This window comes from Triticum aestivum, chromosome 6B (genome assembly GCF_018294505.1).
Source record: "Triticum aestivum cultivar Chinese Spring chromosome 6B, IWGSC CS RefSeq v2.1, whole genome shotgun sequence".
Taxonomy (NCBI): Eukaryota; Viridiplantae; Streptophyta; class Magnoliopsida; order Poales; family Poaceae; genus Triticum; species Triticum aestivum.
Window position 1 is genome coordinate 203,956,283 of NC_057810.1, and position 9,255 is coordinate 203,965,537.

Below are 9,255 nucleotides of genomic sequence, written 5' to 3' on the forward strand. Positions count from 1 at the left end.
CCTTGTTCAATCTTGTTACCGGCAAGTCGCCTTACTCATTCCGTAATGCATGATCCCGTGACTAACTACTTAGTCACATTGAGCTCATTATGATGATGCATTACCGAGTGGGCCTAGAGATACCTCTCCATCACACGGAGTGACAAATCCTAGTCTTGATTCGTGCCAACCCAACAGACACTTTCGGAGATACCCGTAGTGCACCTTTATAGCCACCCAGTTACGTTGTGACGTTTGGCACACCCAAAGCATTCCTACGGTATCTGGGAGTTGCACAATCTCATGGTCTAAGGAAATGATACTTGACATTAGAAAAGCTTTTAGCAAACAAACTACACGATCTTGTGCTACGCTTAGGATTGGGTCTTGTCCATCACATCATTCTCCTAATGATGTGATCCCGTTATCAATGACATCCAATGTCCATGGTCAAGAAACCATAACCATCTATTGATCAACGAGCTAGTCAACTAGAGGATCACTAGGGACATGTTGTGGTCTATGTATTCACACATGTATTACGGTTTCCAGTTAATACAATTATAGCATGAACAATAGACAATTATCATGAACAAGGAAATATAATAATAACCATTTTATTATTGCCTCTAGGGCATATTTCCAGCAATCTCCCACTTGCACTAGAGTCAATAATCTAGTTCACATCACTATGTGATTGTAATGAATCCAACACCCATTGGGTTTGATCATATCTCGCTTGTGAGAGAGGTTATTAGTCAACGGGTATGAATCTTTTAGATCTGTGTGTGCTTTTCAAATCTCTATGTCATCTCCTAGATGCAGCTACCACGCGCTATTTGGAACTATTCCAAATAACAACTCTACTATACGAATCCGGTCTACTACTTAGAGTCATCCAGATTAGTGTCAAAGTTTGCATCAGCGTAACCCTTTATGACAAACTCTTTTACCACCTCCATAATAGAGAAAATTCCTTAGTCCACTAGTTACTAAGGATAACCTTGACCGTTGTCCTGTGATCCATTCCTAGATTGCACTTGTACCCCTTGACTGACTCATGGCAAGGCACACTTTAGGTGCGGTACACAACATAGCATACTGTGGAGCCTACGTCTAAAGCATAGGGGATGACCTTCATCCTTTCTCTCTCTTCTGCCGTGGTCAGGTCTTGAGTCTTACTCAATACTCACACCTTATAACACAGCCAAGAACTCCTTCTTTGCCGATCTATTTTGAACTCCTTCAAAATCTTGTCACGATGCGTACTCATTTGAAAGTACTATCAAGCGATTTTGATCTATCCTTATAGATCTTGATACTCAATGTTCAAGTAGCTTAATCCAGGTTTTCCATTGAAAAACACTTTTCAAATAACCCTATATGCTTTCCAGGAATTCTACATCATTTCTGATCAACAATATGTCAACAACATATACTCATCAGAAATGCTATAGTGCTCCCACTCACTTCTTTGGAAATACAAGTTTCTCATAAACTTTGTATAAACCCAAAATCTTTGATCATCTCATCAAAGCGTATATTCCAACTCCGAGATGCTTACTCCAGTCCTTAGAAGGATTGCTGGAGCTTTGCATACTTGTTAGCATCTTTTAGGATTGACAAAACCTTCTGGTTGTATCACATACAACCTTTCCTCAAGAAAATCATTGAGGAAACAATGTTTTGACATCGTATCTGCAAGATTTCATAAACAATGCAGGAACTGCTAATATAATTTCAACAGACTCTTAGCATCGCTACGAGTGAGAAAGTCTCATCATAGTCAACTCCTTGAACTTGTCGGAAAACATCTTAGCGACAAGTCGAGCTTTCTTAATGGTGACACTTACCATCATTGTCCGTCTTCCCTTTTAAAATCCATCTGTACCCAACAACCTTATGACCATCAAGTAGTTCTTCCAAAGTCTACACTTTGTTTTATACATGGATCCTCTCTTGGATTTTATGGCCTCGAGCCATTTGTCGGAATCCGGGCCCACCATCGCTTCTCCACAGCTCGTAGGTTCATTGTTGTCTAGCAACATTACCTCCAAGACAGGATTACTGTACCACTCCGAAGCAGTACATGTCCTTGTCGACCTACAAGGTTTGGTAGTGACTTGATCCGAAGTTTCATGATCACTATCATTAGCTTCCACTTCAACTGGTGTAGGCGCCACAGGAACAACTTCTTGTGCCCTGCTACAGATTGGTTGAAGTGATGGTTCAATAACCTCATCAAGTCTCCACCATCCTCCCACTCAATTCTTTCAAGAGAAACTTTTCCTCGAGAAAGGACCCGTTTCTAGAAACAATCACTTTTGCTTCCGGATCTGAAATAGGAGGTATACCCAACTGTTTTGGGTGTCCTATGAAGTTGCATTTATCTGCTTTGGGTTTGAGCTTATCAGGCTAAAACTTTTCCACATAAGCTTCGCAGTCCCAAACTTTTAAGAAATGACAGCTTAGGTTTCTCTAAACCATAGTTCATACGCTGTCATCTCAACGGAATTATGTGGTGCCCTATTTGAAGTGAATGCGGTTGTCTCTAATGCCTAACCCATAAACGATAGTGGTAATTCGATAAGAGACATCATGGTATGCACCATATCCAATAGGGTGCAGCTATGATGTTCGGACACACCATCACACTATGGTGTTCCAGGCGGTATTAGTTGTGAAACAATTTCCACAATGTCTTAATTGTATACCAAACTCATAACTCAGATACTCATCTCTATGATCATATCATAGACATTTTATCCTCTTGTCACGATGATCTTCAACTTCACTCTGAAATTACTTGAACCTTTCAATAATTCAGACTTGTGTTTCATCAAGTAAATATACTCAGCATCTACTCAAATCATCTGTGAAGTAAGAACATAACGATATCCACTGCGTGCCTCAGCACTCATTGGACTGCATACATCAAAATGTATTACTTCCAACAAGTTGCTTTCTTGTTCCATCTTACTGAAAACGAGGCTTTTCAGTCATCTTGCCCATGTGGTATGATTTGCATGTCTCAAGTGATTCAAAATCAAGTGAGTCCAAATGATCCATCTGCATGGAGTTTCTTCATGCGTACATACTAATAGACATGGTTCGCATGTCTCAAACTTTTCAAAAAACGAGTGAGTCCAAAAGATCCATCAACATGGAGCTTCTTCATGCGTTTTATACCAATATGACTCAAATGGCAGTGCCACAAGTAGGTGGTACTATCATTACTATCTTATATCTTTTGGCATGAACATGTGTATCACTATGATCGAGATTCAATAAACCATTCATTTTAGGTGCAAGACCATTGAAGGTATTATTCAAATAAACAGAGTAACCATTATTCTCCTTAAATGAACAATCGTATTGCGATAAACATAATCCAATCATGTCTATGCTCAACGCAAACACCAAATAACAATTATTTAGGTTTAACACCAATCCCGATGGTAGAGGGAGCGTGCGATGTTTGATAATATCAACCTTGGAAATACTTCCAACACATATCGTCACCTCGCCTTCAGCTAGTCTCCATTTATTATGTAGCCTTTTATTTTGAGTTACTAACACTTAGCAACCGAACCGGTATCTATTACCCTGGTGCTACTAGGAGTACTAGTAAAGTACACATTGATATAATGTATACCCAATATACTTCTGTCGACCTTGCCAGCGTTCTCATCTACCAAGTATCTAGGGTAGTTCTGCTTCAGTGACCGTTCCCCTCATTACAGAAGCACTTAGTCTCGGGTTTGGGTTCAAACTTTGGGTTTCTTCACTAGAGCAGCAACTGATTTGTCGTTTCATGAAGTATCCCTTCTTGCCCTCGCCCTTCTTGAAACTAGTGGTTTCACTAACCATCAACAATTGATGCTCCTTCTTGATTTCTACTTTCGCGGTGTCAAACATCGCGAATAGCTCAAGGATCATCATATCTATCCCTGATATGTTATAGTTCATCACGAAGCTCTAGTAGCTTGGTGGCATTGACTTTGGAGAACCATCACTATCTCTTAAGGAAGATTAACTCCCACTCGATTCAAGTGATTGTAGTACTCAGACAATCTGAGCACATGCTCAACGATTGAGCTTTTCTCCCTTAGTTTGCAGGCTTAAGAAACCCGTCAGAGGTCTCATACCTCTTGACATGGGCACGAGCCTGAAATCCCAATTTCAGCCCTTTGAACATCTCATATGTTTCCGCGACGTTTCAAAATCGTCTTCGACGCCTCAATTCTAAACCGTTTAACATTACTGAACTATCACGTAGTCATCAAAATGTGTATGTCAGATGTTCGCAACATCCACAGACGATGTTCGAGGTTCAGCACACCGAGCGGTGCATTAAGGACATAAGCCTTCTGCGTAGCAATGAGGACAATCCTCAGTTTACGGACCTAGTCTGCATAATTGCTACTATCAACTTTCAACTAAATTTTCTCTAGGAACATATCTAAAACAGTAGAACTAAAGCGCAAGTTACGACATAATTTGCAAAGACCTTTTGACTATGTTCATGATAATTAAGTTCATCTAATTTAATGAACTCCCACTCAGATGGACATCCCTCTAGTCATCTAAGTGATACATGATCCGAGTCAACTAGGCCGTGTCCGATCATCACGTGAGACGGACTAGTCATCATCGGTGAACATCTTCATGTTGATCGTATCTGCTATACGACTCATGTTCGACCTTTCGGTCTCTTGTGTTCCGAGGCCATGTCTGTACATGCTAGGCTCGTCAAGTCAACCTAAGTGTTTTGCTTGTGTAAATCTGGCTTACACCCGTTGTATTCGAAAGTTAGAATCTATCACACCCGATCATCACGTGGTGCTTCGAAACAAGGAACCTTCGCAACGGTGCACAGTTAGGGGGACACTTTCTTGAAATTTTAGCGAGGGATCATCTTATTTATGCTACCGTCATTCTAAGAAAATAAGATGTAAAAACATGATAAACATCACATGCAATCAAATAGTGACATGATATGGCCAATATCATTTTGCTCCTTTTGATCTCCAGCTTTGGGGCGCCATGATCATCATCATCACCGGCATGACACCATGATCTCCATCATCGTGTCTTCATGAGGTTGTCTCGCCAACTATTACTTCTACTACTATGGCTAACGGTTTAGCAATAAAGTAAAGTAATTACATGGCATTATTCAATGACACGCAGGTCATGCAATAAATTACGACAACTCCTATGGCTCCTGCCGGTTGTCATACTCATCGACATGCAAGTCGTGATTCCTATTACAAGAACATGATCAATCTCATGCATCACATATATATCATTCATCACATCCTTTTGGCCATATCACATCACATGGCATATGCTGCAAGAACAAGTTAGACATCCTCTAATTGTTGTTGCAAGTTTTTACGTGGCTGCTATAGGTTTCTAGCAAGAACATTTCTTACCTATGCCAAAACCACAACGTGATATGCCAATTGCTATTTACCCTTAATAAGGACCCTTTTCATCGAATCCAATCCAACTAAAGTGGGAGAGACAGACACCCGATAGCCACCTTATGCAACTAGTGCATGTCAGTCGGTGGAACCTGTCTCACGTAAGCGTACGTGTAAGGTCGGTCCGGGCCGCTTCATCCCACGATGCCATAGAATCAAGATAAGACTAGTAACGTCAAGTAAATTGACAAAATCGATGCCCACAACAACTTGTGTTCTACTCATGCATAGAATCTACGCAATAGACCTAGCTCATGATGCCACTGTTGGGGAACGTAGCAATAATTCAAAATTTTGTGCGCATCACCAAGATCATTCTATGGAGATTCTAGCAACAAGAGAGAGAGAGAGCGAGTGCATATTCATACCCTTGAAGATCTCTAAGAGGAAGAGTTACTAGAATGGGGTTGATGGAGTCGTACTCGCGGCGATTCAAATCGCGGAAGATCCGATCTAGCGCCGAACGGACGGCACCTCCGTGTTCAACACACATACATCCCAGGGACTTCTCCTCCTTCTTGATCCAGCAAGGACAGAGGAGAATTTGAGGGAGAGCTCCGGCAGCACGATGGCGTGGTGGTGGAGCTTGCAGTTCTCCTGCAGGGCTTTGCCAAGCACTACGGAGGAGGTGGTGGTGTTGGAGAGGGGGAGGGCTGTGCCAGGGGCAAGGGGTGCAGCTCCCATGCGCCTCCCCACTATATATAGGGGTGGAGGGCGCTGGTTTTTTGCCCTCCAAGTCCATTGGGGCGTTGGCAAAGGTGGGAGGAAAGAAATCCCATCATTTCCCTTCCCCACCGATTGTTATCCCCCCTTTTTAGGGATCTTGATCTTATCCCTTCGGGATATGATCTTATTCCTTCTAATGGGGGATCTTGGTGCGCCTTGACCAGGGGTGTGGGGCCTTGCCCCCACTACCCATGTTCATGTGGGTCCCCCCATGCAGGTGGGCCCCACTCTAGAACCTTCTAGAACCTTCTCGGTACAATACCGAAAAATCCTGAACATTTTCTGGTGGCCAAAATAGGACTTCCCATATATAAATCTTTACCTCCGGACCATTACGGAACTCCTCGTGACTCCGAACAACATTCGGTAACTGCACACTAATTCCCATAACAACTCTAGCGTCACCGAACCTTAAGTGTGTAGACCCTACGGGTTCGGGAATCATGCAGACATGACCGAGACAGCTCTCTGGCCAATAACCAACAGCGGGATCTGGATACCCTTGTTGGCTCCCACATGTTCCATGATGATCTCATCGGATGAACCACGATGTAAAGGATTCAAGCAATCTCGTATACAATTCCCTTTGTCAATCGGTACGTTACTTGCCCGAGATTCGATCGTCGGTATCCCAATACCTCGTTCAATCTCGTTACCGGCAAGTCACTTTACTCGTTCCGTAATGCATGATCCCGTGACTAACTACTTAGTCACATCAATCTCATTATGATGATGCATTACCGAGTGGGCCCAGAGATACCTCTCCGTCACACGGAGTGACAAATCCCAGTCTCAATTCGTGCCAACCCAACAGACACTTTCGGAGATACCCGTAGTGCACCTTTATAGCCACCCAGTTACGTTGTGATGTTTGGCACACCCAAAGCATTCCTACGATATCCGGGAGTTGCACAATCTCATGGTCTAAGGAAATGATACTTGACATTAGAAAAGCTTTTAGCAAACGAACTACACGATCTTGTGCTATGCTTAGGATTGGGTCTTGTCCATCACATCATTCTCCTAATGATGTGATGCCGTTATCAATGACATCCAATGTCCATGGTCAGGAAACCATAACCATCTATTGATCAGCGAGCTAGTCAACTAGAGGCTCACTAGGGACATGTTGTGGTCTATGTATTCACACATGTATTACGGTTTCTAGTTAATACAATTATAGCATGAACAATAGACAATTATCATGAACAAGGAAATATAATAATAACCATTTTATTATTGCCTCTAGGGCATATTTCCAACAGATACAATTTCACATTATGATGGCTAACTAAAAAAGATGGAAAGACATAGTTCAAAATATGACGACTATGTAAACAGGATGACATGATATAACTATATAATGTGTTTATTAAATAGGTTGGCGTGCCATAATTCACATACATGCCGCCTATGGAAACATGATAGCATGATATAATTCCCGGATAGAATGACATACTTCAAAATATGATGACTGTAAACACTAAACAGGATGAGATGATATAACTATATGATGTCTTTATTAAATGGGTTGCCATGCCATAATTCAGATAGATGTTGTGTATGTAAACATGATGGCATGATATAATTCAAATATATGATTTATATAGTAAGCAAGTAAGCATATGGAAATCCATATATGATGTAAAAACTAAGCAATGCAAGACAACATGCATGGCATGGGTAATATAACCCTGCCAAGTTTGAGCATAGACCTCAGGGGGGAAATAGGACTGGTCATTAGTCTCTGAATCCTCCTCTGAGGAGCTCTCTGTATCTAGCAAGATGTCTGCTTCAGCAGGTAGCATTGTCTGCTCTGAATACCTTGTTTTCACTCCAGATACTTCCATCACCGCTTTAAATGGCTGATGCACAGGAAGAGTAGTTGAATATACAAACGTTGTCGACAAATGGAACACGTAATACAAAAAATGATAGCATGATATAATTCACATACATGATGATTGGCTCAACAACATGGCATTGCATAATTCACATATATAATGCCTTTGCAACAAGATAGCATTGCATAATTCACATATATAATGTCTTGCAACAAGATAGCAATGCATAATTCACATATATGGTAATTAGACACTAAACAGGTGGCATTCACACAAAGCATGTCTAAACTAATGAAATGACATCGCAATGCAAGACACCATACACATGATATGAGCAACATAACCCTGCCAAGTTAATTAGAGCGTACACCTCGGGGGGGGGGGGATAGGACTGGTCATCTGTCTGTGAATCCTCCTCTGAGGAGTTATCCATAACCAGCGAGATATGCGCTTCGTCAGATAGCATAGCCTGCTCTGAGGACCTTGTTTTCACTCCAGAATTTTCCATCACCGTGTCAAATGGCTGATGCACATGAAGAGTAGTTGAATGTACTAACATTGTTGACAAATGTAATACTTAACAAAAAGAAAGGATGGCCTGATATAATTCACATATAAGATAACTAGCTAAGCAGGATGGCATTGAAAAAATCACCTATAGGATGCCTGGCTAAACAAGATGGCATTGCATAATTCACATAAACGATGAATAAACTAAATAGATGGCATTCACACAAAGCATGTCTAAACTAAGCAGTTGACATATTTGATGTATAAAGTAAGCAATGCAAGGCACCATATGCATGATATAACCAACATCAGCATGCCAAGTTAGAGCGAAGACCTCATGGGGTAAATAGGAGTGGTCTTCTGCTTTTGAACCCCCCTCAGAACAGTTATCTTCCTCTTGATTATGATCCAAAATGGGTGGAGGGGGCTGCCTTTGCGCCCACCATGGAGCGATGTCTGCATGAAATTTTATTGCCACGCAAGGCTCGTCTCTTTTGCTCTACATGTTCAGTTCCATTGTGTACAATAACTGACATGCATAGGAGTAAAACATAGTGAGATTATGTAAGGAGTGCATGCACAAATCCAGAGTGGTGGTAGCAAACTGTGGATAGACCCAAAACCAATGATAGCAGGCAGATAATATCTTTAGTTAAAAAATACAGATAATGGCTCCTTTAATGTTTGTTTGCACCCAACGTCAAACT